This window comes from Teleopsis dalmanni, chromosome 2 (assembly GCF_002237135.1).
Source record: "Teleopsis dalmanni isolate 2A chromosome 2, ASM223713v2, whole genome shotgun sequence".
Lineage (NCBI taxonomy): Eukaryota > Metazoa > Arthropoda > Insecta > Diptera > Diopsidae > Teleopsis > Teleopsis dalmanni.
In genome coordinates this window covers 14243388-14260316 of record NC_051847.1, presented here as the reverse complement: position 1 = coordinate 14260316, position 16929 = coordinate 14243388, and positions in this window count along the sequence as shown.

The following is a 16929-nucleotide window of genomic DNA, read 5'->3' as shown; positions in this document are numbered from 1 at the left end:
TAAAATCCGATACAGTGTAAAAATAAATGATATATTAATATCAAAATATTGTTTTATATATATTTTTATATAATAAATTTAAATATTTTATTAACTATTAAAATTTCGATACATATCAGTGTAAAAATAAACGATATATTAATTTCAAAATATTGTTTTGTATATGTTTTTATATAATAAATTCAAATGTTTTATTTAATTAGTAAAATGTTGACATATATCAATATAAAAATAAATGATATATTAATTTCAAAATATTGTCTTATATATATTTTTATATAATAAATTTGAATGTTTTATTAACTATTAAAATTTTGATATATATCAATATAAAAATAAATAATATATTAATTTCAAATGTTAAATAATAATTTATAAAAAATAATATAATCATTATGTTAAGTTAATTAATTTATAAATTCATATGTTTGAAACGACGTTTAAAAAAACAATTGTTTGTAATACTTTCACTAAAGAAAGCTAGTTTGTTTTAGTTTGAATGAATATGTACATCATAATGAAAATATAAATTAAAACAATATTACACTAAGCAATCAAAGCGTAAATATTTTTCACATAATAATTTCACTTATTTAAGGTATTGTTATTGGGCACTGATACATTGCGGTCAATAATTTGTCAAACAATCAAAATTGTAGTATCTTTCAATTTCAGGCTCGTTAACCTGAAGTGAAGTGTTCATACCTTTACAAACTGCGTTAACAAGCCAACAAAGCAACACCAAACACTTCAAAGAAACTTGAAATTGTCAAATAGTAAAGATATTATTGACACGTATTTCAACTGGGTTCCCTAATCGAGCAACCCATGAAAGCACGGTCTCGAATCACATTGGAATCTGCACTTCTTAATTTGTTGCTTTGCCCATGGGCATTTGGTTCGAAATTTTATATTTCATTACTTTTTCAATTGTATTTAGTTTTCTTCATTTTGCTCATATTTAAAATTAATTTTTTGTTGACCATAATTTCGAAGTTTAATGACCAGAAATTTTCTTGATATGAACGCGGTTTGCATTGCGATTGGTTCGGTTCATTCATAAAAATCGTCAAAATCATAAAAAATCAATTTATCATTTTTTAAGCTTCGTGCGAAAGCGCATTCATATTTTGTTAGCCATTAAATTGAATTAAATTACAAAACATATCTAAGCCCACAAAGGTCAAAGCTACAATAAAAATATTTTGTTTTCATAATGATAATTTAATTTAATTAAATTTTAATTTTAATTAAATTTTGTTTTTTTTTTTATCTTACTAGAATAATAAACAATTACGATGTTTCGTAACCTTGAGATTTTGTTATGCCCTTTGTATTGAAATAATAAAAATATTTGTTATAGTTTTTCGATGTCGCAATATTCTTGTTTTTGTAATGTTTTTAAGTATCTACAGTGAAAACTCTGTTGAGCGGAGATTCACTGTTCAGAAATAGAATATTTTAAAAGTATAATAATTTTCTTAAATTTATAAGTAACTTTCTTTCAGATTTAGATGTAGCTTATATTTAAATAGAGATGAGTTACATTAAATATATACATTAAATGTATTTATATGAATATTAAAATGAAAAAATAAATGAAAGTGGATTTTGAAGTAAATTTATAAAGATAAATAAATTGATTATAGTTCTAAAATATGTATATATCGCCCATCACTCTTGTTTTAAAATAAGATAAGTAGTAATATCGATTTTTGTTGGAATAAAAAGATTGTCTGCCTAAAAGATTTAAAGTCGTTCTACATAAATGGCATTTAAAAAATAAAAAAAAACTGTTCGCACAAGAGAAGTATAGGTTGCAAGGGTTTTCACTATATTCAAGCTCAGTAGCTCAGTATCTAAACTGCATTGAAATATTTGTATATGAATACAAAAATTAAAAGTAAAAGCAAAAGATATGTTAATATTAGAATTTAAAAAAAAAATAATCATTTTAAATAGCACTACTTAAAATCAAAGATTATAAGAGCAGAGTCTAGTTTAATAATGAACGAAATGCCCACTTCACAAAATATTATATATTGCATACCTATTTGAATGAATTAATGCCAATATTGAATATGTATTCAAGTAAAAATAAAGAAAAAATTTGATTTCTCTGATGCAGGAATTGAATATTTATATTCCACATTAATATTTTATATACTATTTAATATTTAATACTGAATATTTGAAATATGCACAATTAAGAAAGCTTAGTTTGTTACAGGGACATTTTCAATATCTAAATAAGTTAAACTTTTAAATGATTATATGGATATTTGAGAAGAAAAGAAATCAAGCAAGGGTCAAAGATGACATTTTCAATATCATATCATATATCATATGTATATATATGATTTAATCTCATTAATTAATTCCAATGCTTTTGTAACATTCATTTGTTGTTAGTGTATTTATTTATTTCAAAAAAAATTTCGTAAACACATTTCAGGAACTAAAATTGAAGAACACAAAAAAAAGAATAATTGAATTTGGCAAAACACACTTGGCTTATAACAAATTATAACCCAAATATACCCACATCTAAAAATATTACGCCAAAGGTGTGGAAAACAATTACCTTAATAGTTTTGCTACTTCAAGATTTAATATTTCCGTGGAAAAAAAATATTCGTATACTGAAAAAACACTATATTAAGAATTACTTAAGAAATTATTAAAAATATTCTCGAGTTGAGTCAAAGTGTCAGTTAAATTAAAGGCATTAAAAGCATAGGCAAATAGTAGAGGCGTTCATAGGTAAACTAAACAGCTAACAATAATTGTTTGGAAAACAATAAATAAAAATTTATTTTAAAAAAATATTTAAAATCTTTTTTTTTCTTTTCAGATCACATGCATATACCTTTAAATAGTAGAAAAAAGAACATTGCCTCATGGGCGTTAAAAGTTACTATTAACTTCTTTTAGACGACTGCAGAAAAAGACTTGTCGGTGCAATAACCACAAATTATTATTGAAATTTGATATGAAAACAATTAACTTCAAAGTTGTTAATTTCACATATTTCTTGTGGTATTTTTACTTTGTATTGCAAAGTATCTTTATCTAACAGCATAGTTTGACTTGAAATGTAAACAAAACGAAATGATGTTAGTTGGTCAGGTTTATGGAGCAAATATTTTGTACTCAGCATGCACCAATTAAGGTAGCTCACGGCGCTGTATGCCTTTTGCTGTTAATACATTTTGCAAAAATTTGTTTTTAAAAAATTTATTTTGGAATACTAAAATATGTTGTGTGAAAAAAAAAATATTTGCGTTTTTCTTAATTTATTTATTTATTTAATAAAAGTTTTATGATACGATATAAATATGACTTTATGCAATTGCTTTTTAACATAGGAATATGTGTAGATGTGCGGTACAAGGTATAATTTTAGATACCCAAATAAAAAATATATCTCTTTTATTCGTATTTGTACAGTTAATACAAAGTCCCTATATAAAAAGCACTAACTGTAGTCGCTGTATTTGTTCTGCAGTTTCCTCAACTTATGACAGCGTCTAATGAAATCGTCGTCATATTTTTTTTCATCTTATTCGGTTAGTCTTGTTTTTGTGTCTAATTTCTTGTCAATAATGATTATTTGGTCACCTATCGTGATGGTTATAATAACATGGTGTCCTTAACTCTCGGCTCAATGTAATTCCCTAATAAAAGCTCTTGTTTTGTCAGTACCCTTAGATCTTAACTTCCTTCCCATTGGGTGAAAAGCGAGACTTCCAACTCCATATTAGTTGCATCGCTGTATATATGAAGTACGACCACCTGAATTGCTCCTGAAAGAGCAATTACGAATGTTGAGAATATCAAAGTCTTGCGGTCCACCCGAATCTCATCGAAACAGATTTATAACACTCGACTATATGCTTCCCACATATATGTATGTAGAATACATAAGAAAAAATCTCACAACACCTTTAGGACCAAAAACGGTAGCAATCTCATGTTTCATACAAATGACTAAGCATACTATAATAAATACTTAGAAATTTTTATCTTATTTTCATTTATTTTGGAGTTAATTGGCACTGAACGTAATAAGCGATAATATTAGCAAATTTAAATGTCAGTGACAAAATCTGGCTAGTGACATTGATCTAAATTTCCATATAAAAAACAAAAAAACTTATAATAATTACAGATGCAAAAGCTATCGAAACACCCACACAAAACATTTTGAAGCTCTAAAGAAGATGCAAACTTGCATAGGAGTCAAATCAAGCCTAAGTAAAACTATTGTAGGTTGTTGTGTGTATTTAATGATTTTTTATTGTTTCAATTGTTGTAACAAAATTATTGTTTACAACTGCAACCAAAAGGTCAATTAAATTGCAATAAAGCTGAAGCTGAAATTGTGATTTAAAATCGTTAATAAATTATAATGAAAACGTTAATTGTAACGCAAAGAGAGTGAGTGTGAGTGTTAGGGTGAGTCTCAATGCTTATAAAAAAACATAATTCATTGTCTATAAGAAACTATGTATATTACTGCCAGTGTAAATAAATCATACTTAATTTATTACAAATTTACAATTAACGTATCTGTAGCTCATGGCTTATGTTCTATAAAACAATTCTATTAACATTCCTCGATTTACCATTGATTATTTGTACTCATTTGATAAGAATCTTTGTCGCAACACCTGCTTGTCTGCTTGTGTGTAAGCCCGCATTTACATGCCAGCGTTCGTATCGTATTCTTCATAAACTATAAAATCTAAAGAATTCTTTTTCTTTTTTTAAGTGAAATTAATTGGTTTACCATTGAACAAATCATGAATTAAGAATGGTTTTTCTAAATACCATTTACACAGCCCAAAACCAGTAAAACAGCATTCTTGAGTTTTTTATATGTAGTTACAGCGTGTTTGTTTATTGCCTAACAAAGTGTAAATAACATATTTTGCTTAATTAATATAATACTGAAAATTAGTCATTCCACTAATTCATTTAATATTTTTGTATAAAATCGGTTTTAATGCCTTCAAATGAAAATCATAAAGTTTATTTTTAGTTACATTTAATTAAGTATCTCAAACAAAAATTAAATGGTAATAAAATTTAAGTGTTCTTAATATAGGAAAATATAGGAAAAAATAATAGAATATATGTCCACATATATATGGGCGTAACCAGAGCCGAAGTTAGTGGGGGGACGCTGGTATGCTGATATGACATTATCATATATTTTATGCAAGCATGAAGTGGAAAAACTATTATTTAAGAAATATATGTAGGTATGTCAAATATATGTATGTAAATTAGTAAAAGATTAAAATGGCGAATTTTACACATTTCTTTTAAGCAATATTTAATTTTTAATCAAAACAACAATGAAGTAATGAAATCTAGGAGGCACTGCCGTCCGCCCCTACTTATGTATGCACATGCATATATAATTCATATAATGCACAGTATATTTTTCACTGCCTTATATGACGTACGATATCTTCTTTGTGGCATTGATACTTAGTATGCCCTACATACTACGTGTAAGGAGCTTAAAAAAATGCATTATTTAACTAATCCTTTCAGTTATTTGAGAAATAAAAAAGTATAAAGCACTTTGGTGTTTTCTTCAGAACTATTTCTCTTCAGAGCCGCAAATTTTACTGTACCATCACAAGTTCTTATATTTACTGACGATATCGAAATAATAGGAAAATCAGTTATTAAAATAGAAATGTAGTTTTAAGACCAAAAAGCAGAGTTTCTAAGAAAGTGGAATTTGCATTAATAATGGTAAAACAAAAACATTGTTATTAACGAACAAGTAATGGATATGCAAATTTAGACAGAACCTGACTTAATTCTCAAACGACTGCACATCATCCCTTCAAGTACGGATCATCGATGCAGATAATATTTTTTACTTTGTAATACCACACTTTAAGCCAAGGCTGAAATCAAAATAAGTACACATCCAATACGATCTATGCAATACCTGGACTTTGTGAAATTTTTGTGAAAGTAAACTCAATCGTCTATGTGTGCGAACTGAAAGTTCAACAGGACAGTCGTTGGGCAGTGCCACATAAACAATTGATGAGATTATAACATAGGCACTTACAGGCCCAACAGAAACCTCAGAGAATTAAATAGACACCCAAATTTGTGACAATAAATGATGGCACGTGAAACGTAACAATTTCTACTACCTTAACAGTTTTACAACTGATTTGAGACAACTTGACGTCAATACTGGGGAAAGACTTGCGAGATATCTGAAGACGAGAATATTTGTATAGAAGACCAAGCCTGTAATATCAATAAAGGGAAGATAATAAATCAGTGTAGTATAAACAACAAAGTGAAGTGAACTAGTTATTAATATGTAATGCTTGTACTGTACATCGTTATGTTGATCGTTAAGTTTTCAAAAGGAGAACTGTCATATATATCACACAATATTATTAAGTATGTATTTTTATTATTATTTATTTTTTAAAGTTTGCAATATAAGATTATTTTTCTTATGAAATATAATATATAAAACAATTAAGCTACAAGATATAAAATAACAAATTTTTACAATGATGAAAAAATATCATAACGATAATAAAAGCTGTCGAGGAAATACTCGTACTACCTACATTAATCAAAAAAATAAATTTTTACTGGTTGCTTTATTTAAATTCCACTTTCTATATAACAACATTATCACCTTTTTCTTTCCGGAGACTAGTAATCCAATTTTAAATTTTGTGCACTGTGAATTCCTGAAATAAAGTCTATAATTTAATGTAAAACTTAAACTATGTGAAACCTGATTTCAATTATTACTACCCGTACTATTTGTGTTGTGATCAGTTTTCCTCTTACGTTTACTTTTCTAATCGAAAAGTGTATAGTAATTACGTAAAACGAGTTTAGGTTCATTATATAGATTATAGATTTGTGCAGTAGGTCAGTGCAACTTTAAGATAGTTGATCTAACGATTTCCTTTTGCGTGTAAATTGATAATTAAAAAATAAATTTAATCACACCACAATTTAAGCAATTCTGTGCAACTAACGTTTGGTAAAATCAGGTAATTGTTAAAAAAAATAAATTTTAATATTATGGATTTGTACTGATCGTGTTTAAGTAAATCGATTTATATATATTAAGTGTAAATGGTTTTAAGTACTATTTGAATTATATGGTGCAGTAAAATAATCATTTAATAATCAGTTTCAGCTTAAGTCACATAATTAGAGTTAAATAATTAAAGTTTTATGTATATAAATTATACGTTGATGTACATAAACTGCAGAAAATTTAATTTATTTTAAGACACTTTTAAATTTAGTTGCTGTAGATAGTAATAGTAGATATTAAATTTTGTATTGTTTAAAAAAGCAGTTTCTAAATAAAATTGATTACACGCTTAATTAAAAGAAAGTCAAGTACTTATAGATATATATATGAAAATCTTAAGTTTTTTCATATCTACATATATACATATAGTAAAATAAAAAATTATAAAAGAAAAGACGTTGTGGAAATATATGGTGTCATTTCAGCTCAAAAAAATAATGTCAGTCATTTTTTCTAAACCAAAACGTATAAGTTTGCCAAGGTGTAAATGCATTAAAAAATAAATATTAAAGTTTTTATTGAAAATAATAATAGTAATTTACTAATTTACTTTTGTAGCCTGTATTAAATAAATATGTAATAGATAAAAAATTATTTTCACAAATTAAAAAAAATTGATATATGATAAGCTATTTTATAACTGAGGGTTTTTATAGTAGTCTTTCTCTTTGACACAATGTAACTAAGTTAATATTAAAATTGATTCCCCACCTATATAAACTTTTTTGTTTCGTCAACTAATGAAATATTTCGTACGATTATGCTATTTGGTTAACAAACACTTTAACCAGCTCCTACTATTAATCTTTATGGTTCCAGGAACGCTTAGGGTAGCTTTTAATAACAAAAAAAATTAACCAAAAAATATTCTCAGAAAATGGAGACAACAACAACATCACAACATCGTTCATAGCAAGCTTTAGACATCCTAATTTAATCCATACAATAGTATGAATTTGCACCATTAAAAAATATTTAAATATATGATAAAAATAACGATTTAACCCGTTCTTAAATACAATTTATTACACTATGTCGACAGACAGTGTATAGGGTTTCTCTTTTAAGAAGTAATATCTATCTTATACAATATATACGTTAACAATGACATTTAACACGTATAGATACCGGGTGTCTGTATGATGCTAGGTGTCTTTGCAGAATCCAGATACATTGAGGAAAGTTGATTTAAAACAAAACTGAAATAAATGGGTTCGATTCTGATTTTATTGATTACATGTAGGATGAATCGTACTAACACAGCAATTTACCCAACATTTGTCATCACAAAAAAAAAAAAATTAAAAATCATCATTACGCATTATAGCTACATCTAATTTTAAACCGATCATTAATCGTATCTATTATATATTTTTATGCTTAATATTTTGAAAAACATAAAATTAATTGATCCAGACAAGGCGTAGAAAGGGGTTATAAAGAAACCTCGCAGTTAATAGAGGGTATAAGTGCTCAAGTGCACTGACTCAACTAGCCTCAACATAATAATAAAATTAAATATAAAATTAAACATAGATTTTATTGTTAAGTTTATATTAGGGTGCTTTTGAACACCGTATCAATCAGATTTATATAGGTAAATCAATTCATATAAATGTCCTTTACGGCATATTATTTGTCTCTCATTAGCAGAACAACTATCAAATATAGTATACCCTTTTTAAACTTTAAAAATAGAAAACTAATTTTAAAACTTGTTTCTTTTAACCAAGTACTGCTATTGCAAGGTAAGCTTAAAAATGTTAATAACAGAATAATATTACCAAACAAGATAAGATTCAAAATATTAATAACAGAATAATGTTATTTTAAGTAAGTAAAAGAATGTCCACCTTTTATATTTTTATTTTTTTTATTTTGATTTTTCAATATTTAATTAATTATTCACGCAAAAAAAATGGAACGTACAAATTACAAAATATACTACATACCATAAAATAAATACATATAAAAGCTTAATATTACAAATGAAAAAGAAATAATTATTTTTTGATAAAATTAAATTTAATTATTTCAAAGCGTGCAAATTTCGCAAAAATACTATTTACTATTGTGTAATAGTCACTATTATGCAGCGGCATAATTACTTTAAGTGGTAAAAACATTTACAATACGAATAGATTTTAACCAACTTAAACATAAACACAGTAACGTAAATACTTGTACATATATATGCGAGTGTGTTTGTAGTGTTGCATATAAATAACATTTTTTCGCCAATTTCAGTGGTTCGTAACTTCTGCATTGGTTTATAACAAAATCAAAAACAAAAACAAAAAAAACAAAAAAAAACGAAATCAAATATGCAATGCGAATACCAAACAAACATGTACGAACTCGAGTTCAGGTATGTTCAAAGACACACACACACACGTATACATATCAGAAAAGTCTATGGTTTATAAAGCATTTCAATATATTGACGTATAACGCAATGAAGGCGTACGCGTGCTTGCACACATTTTTACTTAACTATATTATTTTTACTTTTAGATTATGCTCAACAAATGAATATGTTGATAACGTTGCATTTTTAACTCATAACAAATATGAGTTGTTGCACACTCATATGCAATCGTTTTATAAATATTTGCTCACAATTGTATACAAGCATACATATATTTACTCCAATGCAGCACAGCGGGATTCAAACATTTGGTACAATTTAAAGAATGTGCTCAACTGAGATGAAGCTGACCGCAGCTTCGCTATTAACATTAACGTTGTCATTTATTGTAGTGTTGGCGTTCGTTGTGCTGATGTAGGACGAAATTGTTGCTGCATAACTTATTGCATTGTTGCAATTATATGCAAGCATTACCTTACCTTATAAGCTTGTATTAAGTTGTACTCTATTAAGGTTGGGCACATTGACTGCAGTGTATTTACACAAAAAATGTTTAAAAACCTTGAAGGCAAAGTGGAGCTTAGTAAAATTCAAGATCAGCATTAAACAACACTGCCTAGTTGACAGTAGTTTAGAAAAAAACATAAATTAATAATACAGTACTATAGTATTTGTATTTATAGAAATACTGTTAAGAATATGCAACCGAAAACATAGAATTATTTCTATGTTTCTTATACAGTTTATACTAAAGTAGCATAGATCGAGCTCAGTAAGATTTAAGATCAACATTTAACAATAGTATCTAATTTTTAGTAAGTTAAATAAAAACAAAATTCTGTATTGTTAAATTTATACTTTTAGATAGAAATACTTTTAAAAATATGCAGCTTACAACACAGTCTCGTAGACCGATAATTTCTACATATAGTTAAAAAATGTTAAATAGTAAAATTATTTTATTTTCGAATTTATAGGTATAGTATTTTCAATAAAACAATTTTCGTTATTTACTCAAACGAAAGCCACAAACTTCTTTAAAATAAATAAAAATCAACTGAACACTATTTTACCATCTGCTAAGTAATACGAGACATTCCAACGTATCTTACGTCACTGTGGCTCATTGCAATTTAAAGCTTTTTGTCTTTTCTTAGTTGATTTTTAATTATTTATTACTTTGTTGGTAATAAAGATGATGATGACGATAATCACTTTTTTATTTTGCAAAACTTTTATGAATGAAACTTTATTTTTCAAAATAAGTATGACAAATTCACAATTTCATGCAAATTACCAAGGCGCGTTCGCTGCTTAAGTCTTTTGTTAGCATCCAAAAATTTACAATATTCTTAAAAAAATTATCATTACTTGCTGCATGTGGGTTTACCATACTTAAGAATTCTGCATTTCAAATTAATGAGATATTTGATTTATGAGCAGATGTTGTACAAATAGGTTTTCTTTGTATTATATTGAATATTTGATTGAATACAATACATTTTCATAAAAAACATGTATATTATGAATTACATACAAAAAAAAAAAATTAATAAAACCAAGTTTAAAGCATAAAAAAATAATTTAAAAAAAAATTATTTACAAATAATTAAATACAAGAAATAATTCGAAAACCACAAGTGGTTGGCCAAAAATTCAATTAATTAAAATAATATAAAAAGAATTTTTCTTGTATTAGTTCACTACTTTTCAAAACCTCTCTATCAAAAACGAATTAATAATTTGTAATATATATTTTTATATATATGTTAGATCTAAAAATATATATAAAAATATTTTAAAGTACTTATAATGTAAGGTGTGTATTATTAAGAAAGTGTTAATTTTGCTTAAAATGATATATTTATTACTATATAATATGTAATATGATATTATTTCTTTATAAAAATCAATTATATGTGCACATGAAAAACTTTCTAAATCATTTCAATTGATAATTTATAGAAAGTAATTTTATTTACATTTATGATTTTTTGCTGCGATGAAAAATTTTCCGCTTTGAAATACTGAAATAAACTTAAAAAATTATCTATTAATTATTAATTTACGCGCTTAAATTTTGGCATTAAGTTTACAGCTCATAACAACTAAAGTCATCATTATTTTTGTAAAAATTTTGCAATAAATTTGAAAATATTTTAAATATAATATAAAGATGTGATAAAAAAATTAACACTTTAAGTTGTTAATAAAATTGAAAATAAAATGAAAATACGTAGTTGAGTTAAATATTTGCTAGTTAAGCAACTAACTCTATCAACAAGAAATTGGGTTAAATTCACAGTAGACAATACAAATACAAATTAACTAAAATTTAACTAAAAACTGATTTTATATAATTGTTTTTTCTATCAAAACTCAATGATAATTGATTCTCTTTACCTTGCCGAATTTGTAATACAATTTGAGTCGTTCCATAATGAAACTGCGTCTGCTCATTATAGTAATAATTATTTCGACCTGTTGCCAGCCTATTGCCAATCTAAGCCAAAACTTTAGTAAACATATTTACGCGTCTAATTACAACTTCAACCACGGCCGAAAACGTGTTAAACAGTAATAAAAATATTTAAACAATTAATTTTTTTTTCATTCCGTATATTCGTACTGGTCGAGGCACAAAAATGTTTATCATTTTTTAAATAAATATTTGTACAGTGGCCTGCCAATTGTTAATTTATACTTTTGATTTTATAGTATTTTTCTGTTTTAAGTGAAAGTTTTTTTTTCATATATTTTTTCTCAATATTTAAACATAATTATTGGAATCTAATACGTTATTCCGAATAACCGAATATTCGGTTAATCATGAGGTGGGTGCGTGTGCGCACGCCTTAATACGTATAAGTGTTCACTATAAAGTCCACTATGTTAACAACATAAGCGCAAATGTAAACGATTGGTATTTACATATGTAAATGAAGTAAGCGTATGGCATGGTCTCACTGGTAAATACCATAAACAAATAAGCTTTAGGTACTAATGGTGGACTGGTACTAAATTTTAATTTGGATTAGATAGTTACTAAATACTATAATATTCTTATTTTTATATTATGTAGACCATTTTACAAAACTGTCGATAACACCTCTTTATTTGTGACTTACTTTAAATATTATTAAATTCTTACATATAAGTCCATATATTGCGCTCCATTTACAAAAGTGTGGATAACATTTGTGATTTACTTTATATATTTTAAAATTTGAATTATTTAAACTTGTTAAAAGTCATCAGATTCTGCCTTCACATTAGATAGAACTTTTTTTCAATTTTAATAAAAGATTGTATAGCTATTATTAAGTTGCATTTTAATTGTTCTCATTAGATAGAAAATTGCATTTAAAATGTAAGTTTCAACTCAGAAAGAGGATAAGGCCCAAATGGCATGCCAAATTTATATTACGACAATAATAGCGATTGCAATTTTCAAGATCTAAAGCTAAAAATGTTTTAAATAAAATGTTTTAAATAAACCAATCATGTAGCTTATAAATAACATTTTAATTAAAAATTTTATATACAAATATTTTAGAATTTAAGCAGTATTTTAAAAGATTTTCCGGTAATATATATACACGTATATTGTGTATCTATACTTTTTAAGTATCTTTTAAAACAAAAATTGATTGCTTTGGAAAACTTGGTTTTTTTTCAACAATTATTATATTTTTAGTATTCAAAAACTAACATTTAATTGTATTTTTATATTAATTTATAACTATAAAATTTGTTGAGGCTATTGGCCTACATTAGACCAGAGGTGCGAAGACAAGGTCATGACGGCGCACAGACATTAGCCATAAAAAATGTGGTTATAAAAGTGTTTATATAAAACAAAAAAAAAATATGAAATAAAACAAAACTTATAAAAAACAAACTGAACAAATGTTGGTGTCACATTAAAACTGCAGTAGTTCAAGTACAATACATTCAAACACTTATATTAACTGAGTAAATAAAATATGTAAACAATATTTTCATTACTCATAAAATAGAAGCAAGCAAAATGTATTATTTCAACTGGTTTTCATATTTAAAATATTTTTTTAATTGTATCTTTAGTTTATTTCTAAGCTTGCTCTCTATAAATTTGAGATATTTTATGTCATAATGGACTACAGTTTTGAATTCAACCAACATCGGCTACGGCTACGGCATCGGCATAAGTTTTAAGTTTCATTTTTTTCAAGTAACATTTGTGGGTACTTATATGCCGCCTAACACAAATATTTGTTGGCTCTTGCTGGCCTTAAATTGTTAAAGACATCTCACTTGAAGACAGCTCAATACTCGTATTTTTCTGTAAACAAAGTAATAGACAGAATGGCGTTTTAACTACAAGATACATATTTTATCTTTTATGTATCGAAATGACCTTAAGAATGGTTAAAGTATTTTTAGATAAATTGATTTATTTTTGCTGTCAAATAATGTCTCGTTACGTTAACATATTTGATGTTCCTATTGTATGTGAGTAGTGTATACTTTTTTTATAATAGGGCCTATAATAAAGTGCAAGTATGCAATCGAAAAAAAAAAAAATATACATCAATTTTATGTTTTTATTTATAAATCGTCAAGTTCAAAATGTGAAAAACTACTACTTTATAATAGTAATAACTTTATAATAGTAATAACACTAAACAAGAGAATGGTGGTTCATATTGAAGAGATCTCTACGACTTTCATAGATCTTTTGAACTTCAAAAAAACTATTAGGTTTATTCTGCACAGAAAAACTTTTGCTTTATTGTTGTTTAATTACGTATTGCACTGCATTATTTTAGTATGTCTGTTTTTGGCCGCTATTTTTTTATAGCCATTTGTTACCAAAATGGCAACAATAATAAAATAAAATATATTACAAATTAAACAATTAAACTTTCGATTCTTAATTACTTTCTTTACGAAATTTTTTTTTTGAAACATAATTTTTACACGTTTTAAGTCATTAGAAGTAACCGGGCTAGAGAATTTAGATTTTAACAAAGGATTAAGTGAAAGCTTTGTTTGGCGCGATTGATATAGAAAATGCATCTTCCCCTATACGATTTATTTCATTTTAGAATTGAGGGATAATTTCATACATTTATGTCGAAAAATAAATATACCCTGTATACATACTGTTCAACTTTCAAAAATAAAAAGTTTGATTTAAATTTTTTTAACCAAATATTTAATATTAATATTTTTGGCAATACATTCACATATTTAATTTATTATGATTTTGTTTTAATTAATTCAAAACGTCTATTTTTTACGCTGATATCTTATTTTTTTGTTTTCTGATTTTTGTATCTGTATCTGAAAATCTGTTATATTTCTGTTAAGTTGAATATAAAAGAAAAAGATAAAATGTTACAGAAAATGAATAAACTTGCCCTTATGTAAAAAAATTGCATAACTAGTTATATTTTTGTTCATTTAATATTAATTTTTTTTTTTAAGCATAGATAATATTAATTATGACTACCAACTTTTATAAAGCCTTCTGAAAACTAATTAAAATTTTATATTTGTATATTTACAAGACAAATTTTCAACGGTTATGTGTAATTTTCAAGCCTGGCTCACAGCCTAAACTGAACAAAAGATCTTAAAAAGCTATAAAAAATTAAATTGACTTAGGCTAGAGAAATTACATAATTTTTCTAATTATCACAACATATTTACTCCGTTTCATTATTGAAATGTAATTTATATATGTAACCTACTAATATGTGAAAAAATTTTATTAATTATATTGATATCAATCAATTGGCATTGAATATTTTTAACAAATTGTTTGATCATTTTTTATTTTAACAATTTTTTTTCCAATTATATCATGTAATAAAATTAAATCGCGCTTTTAATAAGCTTTAAGATCAATGCATTTGTGTAATTAATGTGATTACATAAATCGTTATTTATGGTATGTTATAGTTTCAATAATACACATTATGATTTTGTATGTTTTTCAACAAGAAACTAGTGTCATATCGGTTTAACAGACTTAAAAAGTTAGAATTTATAAGATCACGAATGATCATGACAGCTACCGATGGATTGGTAATGACCCCAAAATGAAGTTTTCATCCAATATGCTTGGGAATGAGAAGTATTGATTGTTCATATCAATGAATGCGAACACTATTTATTAATATTCTATCTTATATTATAATATAAATATTATAATACAATATAATATTCTATTGTATTTATAATATGAGATATTAGGAAAAGGAAAATTACTTAAATTACTGTTCAAACATATCAGAACTCAAATATGTCTCTAATATTGGAATATCAAATTTTGGAAGGTTTCTTCTATTCAATAGATAAAATCACTAGATCGTAGAGGAATCTTATTAGCTTATTGTTTGATAAAATTGTTTAAAAAATCGATCTATCGATTAAAACGCTTGTTGCTCTTATGAGCTAAATATAAAAACTTGATTTCACTTTCGCTGGACACTCACTATTGACATTAATTAAGAAATATTCTCTTTTATTCCTTTAGTATATATCTGAAATACAAAAGTAGGAGAGATTCCAAATATCAGCTTAAAAATATATATTGGATAGGAAAAAATTATAATCATGATATCAAAAATTCATTGACTTAACGAAACTTGTTCTTGTTATTCATAAATGAGTAAATATATCACCGATCTTATTAATTTATTAGCTTTGACTTATAATCTTCTATAATCAACGATACCTATGGAGTATCAAATAACATTCAATGCATTCAAAAACTGGGACAGATAAGTGGGATAGCATGGCGGAATCCATTTTTCCTGAGCTAAGGAAGCTTTGATTTATAATCTTCTATAAACAGTAATACCTATGGAGTATCGAATACCATTTAATATATTCAAAAACTGGGATAGATAAGTGGGCTAGTATGGTGGAATCCATTTTTCCTCAGCTTAAGAAGCTTAATGCATATTTTAACCGATTAATTTATTGCCGTACAAACATATTAATATATTTATAGGGGTAAATAGAAGCTAGTAGTTAGTATGAATTGAGTTTACTTAAAAAATCTTAAAAATTATTATAATTTGTATAAAATTATATATATGTATTTTATTTAATAATCTTTGAAAGTTTTAACATATTTTTATCTTCAAACTTAAAAACTATAAAAAACACACCAGTTTTTTTATTAATTTTCATGTTGTATTAGAATTATCATTTTTTTCAGGCTTTCTAAATAAAATGTTCTTAATAAGAACTTCTTATAGCTTCTACATTTCACTTTTTAAATGAAAAACGAAAACTGCAACAAAATGTATCTCGCATCTGCATACTCGCACATCTGCATGGAAATCGGTTCCAATTATCTACGAGTATTAACTTGTTTTAAAGAGTCAAGACGCGCCTCAAGGTTTTTATACATATTTGTGTGATTTTTATAATATTTCAACCAGTTTTTTTA